This window comes from Phocoena phocoena, chromosome 20 (assembly GCF_963924675.1).
Source record: "Phocoena phocoena chromosome 20, mPhoPho1.1, whole genome shotgun sequence".
NCBI lineage: Eukaryota > Metazoa > Chordata > Mammalia > Artiodactyla > Phocoenidae > Phocoena > Phocoena phocoena.
In genome coordinates, this window is record NC_089238.1 from 26,717,050 (window position 1) to 26,736,974 (window position 19,925).

Genomic DNA, 19,925 nt, shown 5'->3' on the forward strand with positions numbered 1-19,925 from the left:
AGAACAAGGACTGAATGTGGCAGGAACGAGCAGTCCACTAGGAGTCAAGAGGCCTTAAAGTGTGTCCTTTCTCAGCTTTGTGGCTTTGGAAGAGCCACCTAACCCCTGTGGTGTTCATTCATCTTCTATGTCAATGACACCAGCTCTACCTGACAGGGTTGGAAGAATGCCAATGGAATCTTACCGGATCTTCGAATTTTAAGAGCTATGAAATTGACTCGAAAAGGACAATTAAGGAAATGTAGTTAGTCCTAGAATTTACTGAGATAATGTTTCTAGAAAATATGCTGCAAATTTTTTTCTCTTAGAAATTTAAAAACACCTTTCCAAATAAACTCTTGGATTACAAAGCCAAAACTGAAATAATAAACTATTCAGAAATTAATGGTACCACGTACCAGACGTGGCCTTGGGATGTAGCTATAATAGTACTCAGAGAACAATGTATAGCCTTAAATGGATTTATCAAAGCATAAGATTAAAAATATATGAACTGAACATTCAACTCAAGAAGCTGGAGAAGAAACAACACCACCAATAACAACAAAGACACAGTAGACAGGCACACACGTGCAAAGGAAGAAAAGCATTTTCAGTTGAATGTTTTCATAAAAAAAGTCTTATGATAGTGGGATGTGTTTGTACCAGGAGAATTTCTGAAAGTGGTCATCAATGGATACATTTTCCGCTAATCAATAATTCATAGTTATATATTGCCCTTATGCAGAGTATGAAGCTTTCTAAAGAAGATAGCCATTCCATAATGGCCAATCATGCTTTATTTTATCTAGATCATCCTTGAAAAGTGCCAATCAAAGAAGATGGAAGGAGTTGTGGGAGATCTGACAGGTCCTGGAGAGAGCAGAGGGCTCATTGAGACTCTTAACCATGTGGAGAAGCATGTTACTGGGTGATGCAATTTGTATAATATGGTAGCAGCATCAGGGAGGCCCTGGAGACATGAGTATAAAATGCAGGGGCCTGGGGCTTCCCTGGTGGCACAGTGGTTGAGAGTCCGCCTGCCGATGCGGGGGACACGGGTTCGTGCCCCGGTCCGGGAGGATCCCACATGCCGCGGAGCGGCTGGGCCCGTGAGCCTGCGCGTCCAGAGCCTGTGCTCCGCAGAGGGAGAGGCCACAACAGTGAGAGGCCCGCGTACCAAAAAAAAAAAAATGCAGGGTCCTGTGGGGAGGGAGGACCCTGAGCCACCGGCTGGAATTTCCAGGGAGGTAGAGGGGGAAGCAGTGTGTTGGCTTCCTTTTCTAGTTCCTTTTGATAATTAGTCTGATAATTCATAGGAGACCAGACTCTCACCTCCCTGAGGACATCATCTAGACAGGATGTTGGTGGCTGGAGGCCACTGGGAAATTCTCTTTGGATTTTTCTTCTGGAGCAAAGAAGGCGTCAAATGCTCACTTCTTTAAAGCAGGACCTGACTCTGGGCTCCTGTTCTTAAAGCAACTTAAAGAATAGAGTCCGACACCCTCCACTGATATTTCCTCTGCACTCTGGACAGTGCCTGCACCTTCTCTCCTGCCAAAAGGAAGGAGTCAGGAAACAGGAAGCTTTCCAAGAGAAAGTCTCCAATGCATCCATGCGGCCACTGGACCATGCATGCTGCTAACTGGAGTCAGGACCCCTGGAGTCTCCCTTGATCCACAAATGCCTTGAACTAAACATACTGCAGGGATGTTGACATCTTTAAACTTATGTGTCCAACAAGGTCTCCACTGATATTTAACCTCTTGAAGCCTTGGTTTGCTGTTTGTTTGTGTTCTTCATCAGTAAAATGGGTCAAACGATAGTGCCTACCTGTCTTAGTCCCTTCAGGCTGCTATAACAAAATATCACAAATAATGAGGTGGCTTATAACCAATAGACATTTATTTTCTCATAGCTCTGGAGGCTGGAAGTCCCAGATTGGGGTGCCAGCCTGGTTGGATGAGAGCCCTCTTCTGGGTTGCAGATGTCTCATTCTACCCTTACATGGTGGAAGGGGGCCAGCAGGAAGGGATTTCTCTGGAGGCTCCTTCTATAAGGCACTAATCCCATTCATGAGGGCTACACCCTAATGACCTAATCACCTCCCCAAAGCCTCACTTCCTGATACCATCACCTTGGGGGATAAGATTTCCAATCTTAAGGAACTTTGGGGAGGCACAAACATTCAGACCATAGCACTACCTCAAAGACTGTGATAGGTTTTCCATGAGGAAATTATGTAAAGCATTTCGATGAATGCCTCGTTTATGCCAAAACTCAAACTAAATTGTGGCTGTCTGTGACTTGCCACTTTTGGGCAAATTTTCCCATTTGAAAATGGGATAAACAATAACCCTCATACCCTACTTCAGAATGGAGTTTAAATATGTAAGTTTGGGAATTCCCTGGTGGTCCAGTGGTTAGGACTCTGTGCTTTCACTACTGTGAGCCCAGGTTCAATCCCTGGTCGGGGAACTAAGATCCCACAAGCTGTGCGACGCGACCACCATCATCATCATCTTAAATTTTTAAAATATGTAAGGAGGAGCCATATGAAATTGTCAATATTTGATCATTTTTGACCTCTATAAACCACAATTTTGTGTGAGTCAATCTGATGACATGTGGTATGTCTATTCATATCTATAGAGCCTTATAACCAATTATAATTCTGAACCGTGGCTTTAGTTCCTCCCCACTTTCTAGTTCCATTGTGAAAACACGCCTCAGAAAAATGACAAGAGTAGACCTACAGGTTTTATTTTTCTCTCTTTGTTTCATTTTATACTCTTCCCCATCTCTCCTCAGAACTTGCCCATAATCATATTTCACAGAGCTCTGGAGGGGCAAGCTCTGTTAATCAGAAATATCCCACAGAAGCAAGTAGATTTGTTATTCTCTGTGTTGTTAATTGATTTGATAATTGCCTGGGAGACACACACGGACCTACACATGCACAAAACAAATGTCAGGCCACACACTCTTCTCTCGACAGTAAGATGAAGATGTTTTAGTTATTGGAACTCAGATGTCACCTAGAAGAATAAGAGGAGGTACCGGGAAAAAAAGAGGGGAGTGGAGTCGACGTGGCAGGGGGGAGGCAGGCCATCCCTCTTGGTTATCAAGCGAAATGACTCCCCAAATATGACAATAAATCAGCGCAGGAATCAATCAGACGGGAGGCCACTGCTCCACGCTGATAATCCATCGATCAATATTTAATGTTTACACTTTAATGAATCCACACGTGGGAAGCATTCTTTCAGTGACAAAAATAAAGGGATGAGAAATAAAACACCTTTTATATCAGGAGCCGTGAGTGCACTGCCTACCTGGGTGGCTTTGATTGGAGCTGTCATTGATCACCTTGAATCTTGCCGCCTCTGGGTCACATTTGGATATAAAGCTAATACGGGGGAGGGGCCCAGAGGTGTCAGAATCTGGCTGGGGAGACTGTGACTCCCTCAGAACTGCTGCAGACCATGGATTCCTGCGAAGGCAGAACAAAGCCAGGGTAAATATTGGATTCTAAACGCTGGTGACATCTTCTCCCCAGAAAAGATTTCTGATAGTGATCTATAACTCTGGGGGTGGGGAGGGCAGGGTGAGCAGGAAAGACATTTTTTCCTGTTTTGAAGAGTCCAAGTGTTGTCTTGGACACACGGATTCCAGTCTCAACCCCCAGGACAGTTTTTATAACATTCATAGCCCATTAGCATGCTTTTCACACTCTGCCCTACCTCTTACAAGCATTTAAAAATACCCACACCCTGTGTTAGTTCTAATTCACATTCAGCTGCTCGTGAAATCTCTTTGAGCTGGGGTTGACTAGTTGACCGCATACTACATTCGGCAGACATTTAATCAAATGTATATTACATTTGGTTTTGCAGATTTCTTTTGATATTTTGGACCAATGCCTTTGTTTCGGGTCTCAAACATTTTGCAGGCCCTTGAAAGTACATAAGCTGTACATACATCTGTAGTTCTAGTTGAGAAAATGGCTTAGTAGACAATGCTGGATTTTGACCATCAAGCACCACTGAACTTTCCTTTTTGGAGCATAGCAGTGAGGTGAGGATGCTAGATGTTAAAAACGTCTGGAGTCTTGGTTTGAGTTCCCACAGAGGTAGATCCCGAGATAAGACTTTGAGAGCAAGAGATTTATAAGTGAGACAGGAAAGGAGAGGCAGCCTAATAAAGGGGGGTTGTCAGCATGGGTAAGAGGGACTCAGTCCCACTGAGAACTTGGGACATCAGAGCAGGACAGTCATTTCAGTTAAACCTTCTGGAAGGCGAGGGAGCTCTATTTATCCACCAACTCCCTCTCTGCTGTTAGGTGAAGGCTGCTTTTGGAGGGGTTCACAGCCCACCACTCCCCACTCCCAGAAAAAGAGCCCCCGGGCAGAGAATCAGGTCTTCCTTTCAAGAAGCCTTCAGCTTGCAGAGTTGAATGATGACAGGATATGGGCACACACCAATTGTGGCCATTCCACCAGGACAAATAAGTATAACTGACAAGGATTCTGACTGTAAATGTAAAAACAAAACAAAAATTACAAATGGTTTCAAAGCAAAACATTTCAATGACTCTCTATCATGTTCTCAGTAAGTCCGACTCTGTTAGAATTCCCTCCAGCGTTAGAAGGCAGCTCGCTCTGTCAGCTGATCATTGGATGAAGTCATTTAGGGGTTCTGTGTGAAAAATATAAAGTCACACTCACTGGGGCAAGATGCTCAATTGTGAGAGGCACGAAGAAACTGGGGCTGACAGTTTTCTCTCTCCTTCTCTATCTCTGCTAAGCTTGATTAGCTGGCTTTGAGCAGGGTCAATTCTACGATGCAACAATTCTGTATCTATTTACATAATCCATTCCCTAATACAAGAACCCCTCCCCCCGATATGTCTAACCCAAGTAGACTAATATGCTAATGGTTGGTTCTCTGTGTAGAATGCATACTACAATTGTCCAGTGTCGACTATATTGATTTAATTTTTCCTGTTTTACATTTAAACTACCTGCCTCCTCTCCACACCCCCAGTTCCCTTGCAATTGACTCAGTTTACCTGCATTGTATTTGTCATTGATTTCAACATATTTCTAATCGGTTGAATAGAATTTAATTTCAAAAAGCTACCATTACAGGAAGCTGGTCCAATCTGTGTCACTCTGAGTTTTAAAGACTCTGCTATGAGGTTCTTTAATTTCAAGTAATAGAGAGACAGGGTTCCATTAACTTAGGCAAGAAAAAGGAATGGGAGAGGGCTTCTACCTAGACCCAGAGCATCACTAGTGATCTCAGCCATGACCTGTCTTTCTCAAGGGCAACAATACTATGGGTGAAATCCAAACACCCGTCCCCGTGCACCTCTACTCAAGAACCAAAGTCCTAGGAAAGACACTCTGACTGGCCTTGGTTAGCTTCTGTTCTCACCCTGTGGCCCAGACTGGGTAAGGTGTCTGAAGCTGTCACGTCCCCCAAAGAAAAGGCAGACACTATACCTAGAAGGAGGAAGGAAGGAATATTGAGCTGACAAAAGCAAAAGAAGCCATGATGCCTTTTGCTGCCTTGGTTTTGTACCATTTTATACGAGAAGTCTTTAATTGAACACGCGTGCCCTTTTTCTTCCGTCTACTTTTTCTTTCCAATTTTGAAATTAGCATATACACATTCACAGGGATCTTTAAAAGCTCATGGAAGATTAGACATGCAAAACAACCAGAGCCTGGCAAGGAAATTAAAATGTTATTGAGCACTGACTATACACCAGGCCCCTTTATATTTATATCTAGAAAGTTCTGTTGTACAAACTCCATTTCTCCTAATAAATTTATCCTGTATCTCCTAGAACCAAGATGTAGAATATTTCCCTCTTGAGAATTCTATACTCTCTTTAAATTGTTCAAGACCTCTTGGGTTTACTTTAGACCAGTGGTTCTCAACCTGGGGCAACTTTGCGCCCTCACCTCCTGAGGACATTTGGCAATGTCTGCAAACCTTTTTGGTCATTACTGGGTAGGGGCCGGGGAAGAAACTGCTATTGGCATCTAATGAGTAGAGGCTAGAGATGCATCTACACATTTTACAATGCACGTGGTAGCCTCCTACAAACGTCCATAGTGCCAAAGGTGAGAAACCATGCTTTAACCCAAGGAGGTTGACTCTAGTCCAAACACCAAGCAAAAAAAGAATTAATGAGCTAATCAGTATACTACTGCTATTGCTTACCCCTGCTGTATGGGGTCACCATTGAAGACCGGTCCAGTGCAGTCTGGTAGCTATTCATTCTGGTAAGGATCTCTGCTGATACTCAGTGATGCCCCATACCGGCTCTTTTAGTTCACATGTTCATATATTATTTCCTAAGGTCCAACGGCTGAGCCAAGGAGACTGGTCCTGAGATGTTTCTATTTTAGCCACAGATAGATTCTCGGCAGAGGAAAAGGCCGTGAACTCTAGGGTTTAGCTGCGCTCCTTCCCTGAACTTTGCTTCCTGAAGTAGAATTAATCCTGCAGACAGATTCCTACCACAGGTTCACTGTTGATCAGATTTCAGAATCTCCAAGGCCTTTTCCTTTAGACTCCCTGCTCCATCACTGAGGCTTCCTTTTGCTCACCTGGAACCAGACACCATATTTTCTCAGTTGCTCGTGCCTTAGAGTTGGTTGCACGTACGGAAAGAGCCCAGGATGAATTCTACTACCAGCAAGCAAGTGACCTTGGAGTTAGCCTTGGCTCTCTATTGGCAGGTGATGGGGTGGATTGGTGAGGGTTTTCCAGAATCAAATCATACATGTATATCGTTTTTCCAACTTTCAATCATACGCGGGAATACGTATTCTTAATTTACTTAATATTTTCCTTTTAATTGACTCACTAAATTTACCCAATAAAAGTTTTTTGAAAAGGAATCTTTATTCACTTTCATAAATGGAGAACCAACTGACATAAAGGAAAAAAGTATAATGCAAACAAAACAAATAACCGTTATTAAATTCTAGCTAGGAGACTTCCCTGGTGCTCTGGTGGTTACGACTATGTGCTTCCACTGCAAGGGCATGGGTTTGATCCCTGGTCGGGGAAATGGGAGCCCACATGTTGCATGGCCAGGAAAAAAAAAAAAAAAAATTCTATTGCTTGCTAAGAATTCTGAGCTATAGGTCCACTTGTTGTTCTTAAAAGGGAAGCTGGGCCAGTGTTAGAAACACACTAGGATCCATGGAGAATTTTTTCCTCTACAGATAATTAGAAGGATAGAATGAGAGCTGAAAGTGAGGACATGCTGTGACCTGTAGCAGCTCCAGTCAGCTCGTGTATTAAATGCACCCTGTGCTTTGGGAACTCTGGACTCCATCATCTTTAAGGGCTCTTCTGGCTCTAGCCACTGGTTCATCTTTCTTGTCTACATCACAGAACTGCTGAGAGACACTGATGAGAAAATGGGTTGAGAGGACTTCCTAAACTATGAAGTGCTGTCCCTCAGGGGCAGGCAGGTGCTCACTTCCTGTGGGTGGGCAAGTGTCTGACATGAGGGGCGATGCTCCTGCCTCCCTAAGAGCACCTTACTGTCTGATCTATGGGTATCTCTGGTCCTTCAATCAGAGATAACTTCCTTGGCTGAAGGCTTCTAGGTCTCAGAAAATGTGCAAGTTTCCAGGTGGCAGTGGGTAGGGGGTGAACTTTCTAGAGTCCATGTATCACTTATAGCACCTGGGACTGAGTTTATCTGTCCTCTCCTGGGAGGAAGGGCAAGGCTCCAGGATGGTTAAGAAGTGTCTGGGGTCAGGCCAAGGTGACCGAAAAAGGAAGCAGGCAACCCTGTGTCATGATTTTGCCAAGGTCCATCCTTGGCTTCTGACCTTTGACTGCAGCATGGGTAGAGCTTGGTTTGGACCCCAGTTATAATAACTAAGGAAGGGCCACCATGGAGGATTGGAAAAAGGACCTGGCTATTTGGAACTGATAACAATGTTTCTCTAAAAACTCTCCCAGCACTGAGCCTGGCACAGAGTAAGCAGCCCCCAGCTGTTATTATGATTATTAATACTATTCTATTATCCTTGACAAATACCACTTTCTCAACCTATCTCCCCTCTGTTGTCTTTCACAGCACTTGAATAGGGCCTGACCTCTCTAAGAATAACAACATTCGCCAACTTTTTAAAATGCTCATCACTTGTCCCAGGCCTTGTGCTAAGTGCTTTGCATGTGGTGCTTTACTCCACGCATTCAGCAACCCCACAGAACAGAGGCCCTTCATTTTAGACTGGAGAAAACTCACTTTAAGTGGCTTGGCCAAGATGACCATGTGAATAGGCCACGGAGCTAAGGTTCAGCTCTAGCCTTCAGCCTAGTCCTTTTCCAGCATTTTCTCAGATGCCTTTGCGTTCGGATGGGAATCAGATTGTGTTTACATTTCTCTAGGCCAGAAGTCCCTATGTATTGGCTTTCCTTTGAATGTCCTATAGCAGAAATGCACAAACTACCAAGATCAGTAAAATGACCCAGGGAAGAGAGAGAGAGGCTTAGTCTCACCCTTGATTATAGAGTCAGGATCTTTGGGCTGGGTCCTTGGAATGAGTATTTTTGAAGAACTCCCCTGGTGATTCAGCCAGACATGGGAAGCTGTGCCCCACAGCCTGCGAGGGGTTTCACTCGACAAATAGTGGTGTCTACTAAATATTTTTTGAAATGATATGTTCTTCCATAATTTGCCAAAGATGAAGTATGGCATTTCAGGATAGGAGAAGGTTTATATTCTGTAATCCCAATGAGCATTGTCAGGCAACCATAACCTTCAATTCCTTTTATTCCTGTTTTCCTCCCTCCCTCCCTTCATCTATCTATCTATCTATCATCTATCTATTTCTATCTATCTTTCTATCTATCTATATTATTAAGTATTTTTTGTATAAAATCTGCCTACCTGCCAGGATTACTTTTCTCTCATGGGGTGGGTGTTTGGGTCCTGATGGTGAGAAACGACTGAATCTTGTATGACAAGCAGTGACGTGAATGTGAGGGGTGTCATCGCCATTGCCTTTTCCTTCCCGGGAAGTGTAGAAGGATGCCCTGACAGGGAAGCTGAGATGACTGCTGACAGATTGAAGTGTTAGGCCCATGGCAAGGCCCCATCTCCTCTGCCCCTCGCTCCCCAAATCTCTGCTGAGACCAGGCCTGACTTGTTCTCTTTTTTTTTTAGTTCACTTGTCTCACCATTTGACACATTAAGATGCATCCAGAGTTTGCTTCTAGCTACTCCTCAAAACCAAAAGGATTCTTCCTTGGATCCTTTCTTAGGGTCCACAAACTAGTTCTTTTTAGAGGAGGAGACTGGCACAGAAGGCAGGTAATGGAATAAAATTGGGGCAGGGGGAACCCCCCCTAGGTGCCGGGAAGGCAGTGGCATTGCCACTTGGACTTCCAGGCCACTGCTCCTTTCCACGCATCTGGGCAATGAAAGCTTGATGCTGCTAATAAACCCTCTGACCTCTTATTTCCCAGGAAGCCAGATATTCAGATTCCCCTCATTTAATTTGTACACAGCCACAGTGAGAATGCTGGTATGTGAATGCACTGGGGAACTCACTTTGTTCTCACCAGTTAAATTCTCAGGCTCCTGGCATGACACATATACTGTAGTTGAAATTCTAAAACTATGTCCCAAGGTCACCAAACAAATATATACAGAGACGCCTTTGCATTCTTTAATGGGCCTGTATTCTTCACCGATGCATTTCCATTGGTTTCTAATAGCCTTTTGGTGAGGTTCCTTAAAAAGTAGAGAAATGTGTCTTTTTTTTTTCATTTTTAACCTGCTGTCTAGTTTTGTCTTTCTCTATGAGAAATCAAATTAGGGAAATGGTAAACCAAAATTATAATTTTGCTTAAAACTTTTAGATTTTTTTCAGTGATGTTTAAGAATTTCTCATAGTGACTAAAAGAAAACACTTTGCACAGTTAATATAAAATAGTGTTTTTAAAGAAGCAGATTCTAGCTCTGGGTGTTTTAAACTGTAATAGTTCTAGAATAAGAACAATGAGTTCTAGAAAACCACTGGAAAAATGGCCAACTCCCTCATTCTAAAGTATGATTTTTTTCTTTTGTTAAAAAGGGTCATGCTTTTTTAGGATGGTAAAATGAGGAGCTTTCGTGGTCCTCAGCACCCCTGGAAAATATTCTAACATAAAATTGAGTAATGTTGCTATGGTGATGGGGTAGTTGAGTAATTCCAAGGGTCTGTGTCCAACTATTAGATTTAAACCACCATGTTGGCCGAGGCAAGGATGATGAAAATTGTTGTGGTCAAATCTCTTGTGGTTGGCATCAGAATGAGAAATTGAGTGAGTGTCTTGGTCAAAATTTTAAAAGAGCTAAAATTCTGAAATTAGACCAAGCCAATTTTCTCTGTGTTAAGAAAATCTCTGAGAAATAATACAGGTTTGAGGTAGAATATCTTTTTTATTTTTATTTTTCTTTGCGGTACGCGGGCCTCTCACTGTTGTGGCCTCTCCCGTTGCGGAGCATAGGCTCCGGACGTGCAGGCTCAGCGGCCATGGCTCACGGGCCCAGCCGCTCCGCGGCATGTGGGATCTTCCCAGACCGGGGCACGAACCCGTGTTCCCTGCATCGGCAGGCGGACGCCCAACCACTGCGCCACCAGGGAAGCCCTAGAATGTCTTTGAAATTCAGAGGCAAGAAAATCACTTAGCCGTTCTTTCCTTTGCTATGATACGTTCAGAAACAACTTCCAGGTTTTACAGGGAGACCCATGATTTTAAATACCAAAGGAGACCTCCTTTGCCCTTTTCTTTTACCCACATGACTGTCTGTCAAACCTGAGGCACCCCATAAATTCCCATCACATGGCCTTCCCCATCAGTAACAGAAAATGGAATTTAGGGTCATTTTACGGGGTGACTTTGTTGTGGTTGACAAATTATTCATGCCAAAAACCTGTTGTGAATGCTGATTGAGTGCCATGTACATTCTCTACAAAAGGAGCTCAAAAGGCACTGACTTTAAGTTGTGTACAATGTTTTGAGAGAGATAGAGTATTGTGTTTAGGTACTCAGCTGGTTTGGCCACTTTGCGAGATTTAATGAATATGTCCACTGAATTTGGTTTTTAACAGGCCAATTGCATCAAACGCTAAATGTGCTGGACATGGATAGAGGAACCTGCTTAGTCCTAGGATAACAGAACCTAAATCTGGATGACATTTAGAGATCATGTAGTAAAACTCATACATTTTCCAGATGGGACTGAGCATCAGAAAGGGGAAGTGACTTGACTAAGGTCATATGGGGGTTTGTGGCAGAACTGGAGTTCTCTGGTTTCCCAGTTTCATGTTTCTTCTGTGATATTGATCTAAGAGAAACCACACTGCCTCATCTATTTGTACACAGGTAAAAGATTCTAAGATCATCATCCATCTACCTATCATCCATCTACCCTTCCATAAAATAACTTTTATTATTATTATTTATTATTTATAACTTTTATTGACCATCATTTCTGTTTGGGGCATTCTGCTGGGTCCTGAGGGTACAAGAAGGAAAGATACCGTGTTTATCTTCAAGAAGCAGGTCAGGCAATATGGGGCAATGAATGATCTACTGAGGGTTTGTGTAATTTTCTATTGGAACATGGAGGAGATGTGTTGAAATCTGAGTTGAGGGAATAAAAGATGGCTGCACAGGAGACTAACACCTGTGTTGTCTTGGAGGACAGGGAGTATAAGTCTCTCAACTTTTGTTCTTCTTTTTCAAAATTATTTTGGCTATTTAAGTTCCTTTGCCTTTTCATATACATTTTAGAATCAGCTTGTCAGTACCAACAAAAGCATGGATACTCTACTTTTCCTGCAAGATAAGTAGTAATGTTCCCTGTTTCATTCCTGATTTTAGTAATTGAAGTATTCCCTCTTTTTTCCTTGGTCATTCTGGCTAAAGTTTTGTCAATTTTGTTGATCTTCTCAAGGACCTAATCTCTGGTTTCATTGATTTCCTCTACTGTTTTTCTATTCTCTATTTGATTTATTTCCTCTCTTAATATTTATTATTTCTTCTTTCTGCTTGCTATGGGTTTAGTTTGCTCTTCTTTTTCTAGTTTCTAAAGGTGGAAGTTTAGGTTATTGATCTGAGATCTTTCTTCTTTTGTAATACAGGCATTTATAGCTATAAATTTCCCTCCAAGTGCTGCTTTAGCTGCATTCCATATTTTGTTATGTTGTGTTCTCTTTTTTTTTGGCCACACCGTGAAGCTTGTGGGATCTTAGTTCCCCAACAATGGATTGAACCTAGACCCTTGGAGTCCTAACCACTGGACCACCAGGGAATTCCCTGTTGTGTTCTTATTTTCATTCACTTCAAAGTACTTTCTAATTTCCTTTGGATTTGTTTGTTGACCCATTGTTTAGTTAGGAGAGTATTGTGTAATTTTCACATATTTATAAATTTTTCAAATTTCTTTTTCTTACTGATTTCTAATTTTATTTCATCATGGTTAGAGAATATACTTTGTATGAATTTACTTCTTTTAAATTTATTGAGATTTGTTTTGTGGTCTAATATATGGCCTATGCTGGAGAATGTTCCATGTGCATTTGAGAAGAATGTATATTCTGTTGTCCATGGTAGAGTATTCTAAAGATGCCTACAAGGTTTGGTAGTTTACAGTGCTGTTCAAGTTTTCTATTTTCTTGTTTATCTTCTGTTTAATTCTGTTCTATCCATTATATAAAGTATTTAAGTCCTCAGCTATTATGATTGAGTGTCTATTTTTCCTTCAGTTCTGTCAGTTTTAGATTAATAAATTTGGGGCCTTTGTTGTTAGATGTATATATATATTTATAGTTGATACATCTTCTTGTTCAATTGACGCTTATACAATTACAAAATGTCCTTCTTTGTGTCCAGATACTGGGCTTTTTGAACCTTTGAATGATGTTTTCACTGGAAGTTTTATCCCAATGCACAAGTACTGTTCATGATCATCAGTGCTAATAACTTACCACATTGCTTTTTGAACCAATAATTTAAAGACTTGTGTACAACAATATTCAAAACTTGCTCTTGTAAAGTCATACCCCCAGGGTATGACTAAAGGAAGAATGTCTTCTCCCAGGAAGAATGACTAAATCTGTTTTAAATATTTTTGCCCTCTTTCTTTAGTGATTCTGTCAGGTGACCTCTCTTAGCATCCCAAACCAGATGGCTGAGGTTATTTCAGGCTTACTTGTTTTTCTGACATAGTACCGTTTTTTCAAAACAAAGTATTTGAGAGAGGCTTTTACAACACGAGAGCCTTCAAGCAGATTTAAAATATAATCCCACTCCATCTTATTCAAGAAATAATTCTGGGGAAAAATAAGCTTGCCTAATATTCAGGCATATAAAGTCTCCAGCTGTATATGCTGTCATTTTGATTCTACTTCATAAAGTGGCTCGGCTGATCACACATTATGTACTATCCACTTCTTCACCCCTGGCTTTCTGGTGCTGTGAAAGTTGTCCCTCATAGGGCACTGGACCTTACCAGTGCATAGTCTTGGAGAGTAGCATTTGGGTTCCAGCTAGGCATGCAACTTGGTGTGTCCAGGCCTCAGGAGGGTCTTGACTCAGCCTCCTGATATGTTTCCCATCCAGACTCTGCCAGATAACTAATAGGCTTGGTCAGTTAAGCAGGAAGTTTGAGAAGCGAGAGAAGCGTAGGTCTGTTTTCCACAAAAATTAATTTTCTTCAGGACACCAAAGGTATGTGGGTCATTCAAGGCCATCATCACCATTCCTGGGCTCATTCCTCCCTTGCTCTGGGCCATTGACTTTGGATCCCCCAAAGAAGGGCATTCTGAGAGTCATGTATTTAGGAGGAAAGCCTGTCTGTACCATCAAACTCACACACATATCCACACACACACACACCCTACACATACAACAGTGCTTGGTGATCTTCATGGAGCCTTAGAATCTCAAGGCTGAAAGGGCCCAAGACATTCTCTCATAACATAACCAAGGCGGGTGGGGGTGGGAGAGGGATGGACTGAGATTTGGGGATTAGCAGATGTAAACTATTATATAAAGAATGGATCAACAACTAAGTCCTACCGTATAGCACAGGGAACTATGTTCAATATCCTGTAATAAACCATAGTGGAAAAGAATATGAACAAGAATATATGTGTGTATATATATATATGTATATATATATATCTGTACACCAGAAACTAACACAGCATGATAAGTCAGCTACACTTCAATAAAATAAATTTAAAAAAGAACAACATAACCAAAAGGTCCTTCTATTTCATTCACCTGGAAATGTGACTGGGCCCAAAGACATTGGCTTATTTCTCAGTGTGTATATCCAGATGTGGCTGAGAAATGCACATTTTGAAAAACCAGATCATCTGGCTTTAAAATACACACTGAAAGTAAGAATAACAGTGAGACTGTCAACTATGCACTGTGTTCGAGACTTCCTATTTACTGACCCCTCTTCTCTTCCCATCTCCCTCCTACCCCCAACCATTGTTCTCCCTTTTAAAGAGATCAAATGAAGAAATGAATGCGATTTGCCTGGATTAAAAAAAAAAAAAAGAAACGAGACTCAAAGAGATGTGATACATATCTTTCAACACTTAGGAGCCTGTGAGTTGGAAGAGAATATAGGCTTAACTTATGTGACCACAAGAGATAAAACTAGGGCTAATAGATCATGTGGGTACAGAACGGTTCTATAAGAGCTTTCCATTCGGTGAGAGGCTCCAAAGAAATAATGCCCTGCTTTGGGAAGTAACAAGCCTCTTGTTTCTGGAGACACTAAAATGTGACCTTGATGATCATTTATTAATTTATTAGTTAGCAATATATATTTGGAACCCTACCGTTCCAGGTTCTGTTATAGGAGCTGGGGCAGCAGATGTGAACAAGAGTGGCAGGGTACCTGCTCTCATGGAGCTTGCCTTTTAGTGGGGTGGAGGACGCAGACCATAAAAAAGGAAACCAAAATATTTTAAAAATCAGAGACCGTGATACATGCTAGGAAGGACATAGGCTGCTGTGGTAGGGTATGAAACAGGGCCGGACATCCCTCTTTTCCAGGATGGTTTAGATGGGAATCGGACATCCCCTTGGATATTTGTCCCCTTATAATTCTGGGAAAGTGATTCTATGACTCAGCAATGATTGCTTTGCTGCCCAGGAATTCAAGATAATCCAGGACTTTTTGGGTTCAGTTACCTGGAAATCAGTGGAGTGCAATACAGGGCTCTAAAAGTCAACTCTTGACCCAGCAATGCCAACTCCCTGAAATCAGCAGGAATCTTGTTTGCTATTGGTTTTTAGTGCAGGTTGGACTTTACTGTTTTTGGCCAAAGGTCATTGTGTGGATTTTTTAGCAGGAAGACTCAGATTAAAAGAATTGGTCTGAGGTCTGGATTTCTTTTAAAAATCACCTTCCACGGTCTGTCCCAGATTCAGGTTCTTTTGGTTCAGCCATCTACACCTGGTGTTGGAGGGGCAGTTCATTCTGTACATCTTCTTTGTGTGTTTTTTAAAGCCAACATTTAAAATTAGGATATTGGGATGTTTTACGTAAAAACCCAGATTTTTAGTGTTTCTTAGGAAAGTTAAGATCTGTCAAGAAATGCCCACATTCCCACATGGGAACATCAGCTGGAGATATAGAACAACACCTTCCAGGGCTCTTTGGTTCATCCTGGTCCCTGTTCAGCCCAGTTCACTCATTTCTGAGACCTGCTTTGCTCACAATGAGTTGGTGACATTAGTGGCACTCCACTAGTTGCCCATACACAGAAATTCCATAGTAACCATTACATTGAATGAAATCCAAAGCAATTTAAGAACAGATTTCTGTACTGGAAGAACTGTTTTCTTTCTTAAAAGCATTAAAAATAAGTCAAGAAAGAAAAAGAAAAAAGTTCTGTGTTCTTTGTCAGATCTGTCTGAATTTTGTTAACAATCTTAAAAAAAAAAATCTTCCAGATAAAAATATCTGAATGTCTCATCTTAATCATTATCTTACTGATTTGCACTTAGCATGTAGTCTAGAAACCCAAGAACAATCTTAATCCCTTCGGCAAAGTTCTCCAGGGTGCCAATGCCATAAAGATATGAAACTCTCCCAGTGTCTTCTCAGGTGCTGGAAAGGAGGAGATTCTCTATACTTGAGAAAATGTGATTCTTTGCACACAGAAGGTACCCTTAGACTTTGGACTCTCGTCTTTCATCCTGTCACTTTGGCAACTGAGATCACGAGGATGGCTGTGGGGAGTTCCTGATGCCTCCCTGATAAAGACTGAGTTGCTTAGGGAGACAAGGTGTGATTCCCGGAGGCTGAGTCCCATTAATAATAATAATAACAAAAACAACAATAATGATAAAAATAATAATTTTTAAAAAGCATATGTATTTCTTGAGGATTTACCAAGACTTAGACCTTGTTCTGAGACAGCCTCGTTTATTACCTCTTTGAGTTCTTTACAACCACCCTGTAAACTAGGTTCCACTATTATTCCCATGTTACAGATGAGGAAACTGAGACACTGAGAGGCTAATAGACTTGTTTAGGGCTTCACAGCTAGATAAGTTCAAGTTGGGATGCAGCCCCTGTCTCCAGAGCCCAAGTGTTTCACCACTGCTTTAAAAAAAAAAAAGCAAACCAACAGTTGCAGAAGAAGAATACACCCTTCTGAGGTTCTCTTTCTATATATTATTTGGGATAGATGAAACCTCCTAACTCCCAACTATCTAGATCTGTGCAGCCCGATGTGGTAGTCACTAGCCCCCTGTGGCTATTTAAATGTAAGATCGTTAAAATCACATAAAATAAAAAATTCAGTGCTCAGTCACGGTGCCTGCATTCCAAGAGTTCAAAAGCCACCTGTATATCAAAAGCCCCCTGTACTGAACACTGCACATAGAGAACATCTCCATCCTCGCAGAAAGCTCTTTTGGACAACACTGTTGTTGAAGAAATCAAGACTCAGAGAGGCAAAGGGACTTGTCCAAGACACACAGCAAGACCCAGGATTTGAAAAGTGCATATCACGATGCCATGTCTTAGTCCTTTCCTTGGTCCTCTGTTGCTCACCTCCTGCTCATTTCTTTTTTGACTCTGCAGCGAGACTTTAAGTTTATCAAGGGAAAGTAGCATACCTTTTATTTCATCTGTGCATCACATTCCAGCCACCCAATCCTCATCCCTTTCCAGGGCTGAGCACATGGTAGGAGCTTTACAAGCCTTAAGCACATAGTAGGGTCTTCTTAACCACTCTCACCTTTCCTTTCATACTCTCCACTTTCAAAGTGACAGTGGGAGGGCTTCCCTGGTGGTGCAGTGGTTGAGAGTCTGCCTGCCGATGCAGGAGACGCAGGTTCGTGCCCCGGTCCGGGAAGATCCCACGTGCAGTGGAGCGGCTGGGCCCGTGAGCCGTGGCCGCTGAGCCTGCGCATCCGGATCCTGTGCTCCGCAACGGGAGAGGCCGCAACAGTGAGAGGCCCGCGTACCGCAAAAAAAAAAAAGACAGTGAGAGTTCCGGCAAGCATCAAGCCTCAAGTTTTAAGTAAAATGTTATTCTAACTTTTTTTTTTGAGCTGGCAAACTTAATTGCATAAGGCAGAAATATGGTTTTTATTTGAAAATCTCCACGGACTAGTATGTTTAGTGAGGGGAGAGGGACTGAGGGGACCTGTACTGTTTACCTTTCTTGAGGTGAGAGTGTGGGTACGACGTGTGGAGACCTGGGTCTTCAGGACCTGGGCTCTAACTTGGTCTTATAAGAACCATTTTTTTTTTTTTTTTTTTTTTTGCGGCACGGGGTCCTCTCACTGTTGTGGCCTCTCCTGTTGCAGAGCACAGGCTCCAGACGCGCAGGCTCAGCGGCCATGGCTCACGGGCCCAGCCGCTCCGCGGCATGTGGGATCTTCCCGGACCGGGGCACGAACCCGTGTCCCCTGCATCGGCAGGCGGACTCTCAACCACTGCGCCACCAGGGAAGCCCTTATAAGACTCTTAACCAGAGGTTTAGTTAAGTGTATAGACTCTGGAGACTGCAAGGTTAGGGCTGCTGTTCCAGCATCAGCAGGTAACAGCTGTATACGCTTGGACAATTTATGCAACCTTTTTGAGCCTGCATTTCATAGTTTGTAAAGTGGAGCTTGACCTCCTAAGATCAGGAAGCATCTTTGAGATAACTCATGTAAAAAGCCAGCAAGGACTCTGTCCCATTACCCAACAGACACAGTTGTTTTCATCACCTCATTGTAAATTCCTTATTTATTATTTGTCAGTCTCACTGGACTGAAGGCTTCTCAAGGGCAGGGCCTGTGGCCATCTTGTTCACTGCTGTATCTTCAGGTTACAATTCCCAGCCCTGCAGTAGATGTTCAATAAATATCTGTTGAAATAATGAAAGAATATGTTAGTCTCAGAAAAAGTCTGTGTTATAAGGACCTTTAAAAGTTTATAGTTCAATTCCTTGTCAGATGCATAAATCTCCAATTATAACAGTTTTGGGGTCAAGCAGTTGTGTGGCCACTGCTTGAATGCCTCCAGTGATGAGACGCTCCCTCCCTATGAATGGCTTTCTTCAGTTTGGACCTCTCCATTGGGCTGGAGGGCAATCACACATTTCTGGCCGAGCCACAGACTGGAAGTGTCACTCTCTTCAAGTGTATCTGGGTATGTTGCTCAGCCACCCATTTCTTAGCCTTGGTAGAAACAGGGCTGTACAAAGTTAGTTTCCAGCCAGCTCTGTGGAGTTTCATGGCTATCATTAGGGGTGGGGAGAGAGGTGGAAAAATGAACCTAGAGAATCTGGCTATAAAACACATTACCTACATTTATGGTCCTCATGCCCCAATGCTGGGGATAGAGTGAAGAAGGAAAAACATTCCACTCTGGCTCTCAGTGACCCCTAAAAGAAACCCCCCATGGAGTCATTTAGGATAGTAATTTGAGTATAAACTCAAGCATGCGTTCCTAGCCTTCCCTCTATAAACTCAGGAGGCTCACAATGATCTGTTCCAAATTGCTTGAAAATGTGGCCCAGAACCTGCCCAGATGAGGGCCGGGCTCAGAGAAAAAAAAAAGTTAAGGGCATGCTGCTATGGCATTAAAATCAAAGGAGTATTCACGAATCTCAAATCGCGCACAGAAAATATGTTCTTTCTGTACGCCTTACCCATGAAAGGCTAAGCCAGCAAAAGTCATTAAAATGTCAGACAGGGAGCTGGGTGGGAAAGATGCATGTTTAAAAGTAAGCATGTAGCCCAGTGACAGCTGTGTTCCCTGAAAGGCTAAATTTGATGGAGAGAAAGAAAAAGGATTTGGGAATAAAGAGAAAGTCAGGGAGAATGGGGATGAATGGTTCCTTCCTCCCCCAGTCTTTGGAGTTTGAGAAATGGCATCATCATCCATTCATTTGCTTGAACTAAACACCTAAGAGCCGCCCTTGATCCTTTCCTTTCATTAGTCCCCTGCATCTAATCAATCAGCAGCTTCTGAGTCCTGACTTGTCTCTAAAATATTGGGTTAAATCATATGACATTGCCAATAATAGAGCTTCTTTGACCTACAAAAAATATGGCAATTGCATGCAAATATACATCATTAAATTTTGTCAGCTCTTTTTGTTTCTATCACCCCTGCCACCATCCTGGTTCAAGTCACCATCATCACTTGCCTGGACAATGCCATAGTCTCCAGCTGTCTTCCTGTTCCCACTCTTATCTTCTTCCAGTTTTTTATTCTTACATTAGACATCAAAGTGAACCATGTCAATCCCCTGCTTAAAGTACTTCAGTGATAAATTTGATGAAAGACCTGTACACTGAAAACTACAAAGCATTACTGAAAGAAATACAGAAGATCTACATAAATGGAGAGATGTGCCATGTTCATGGGTCAGAAATCT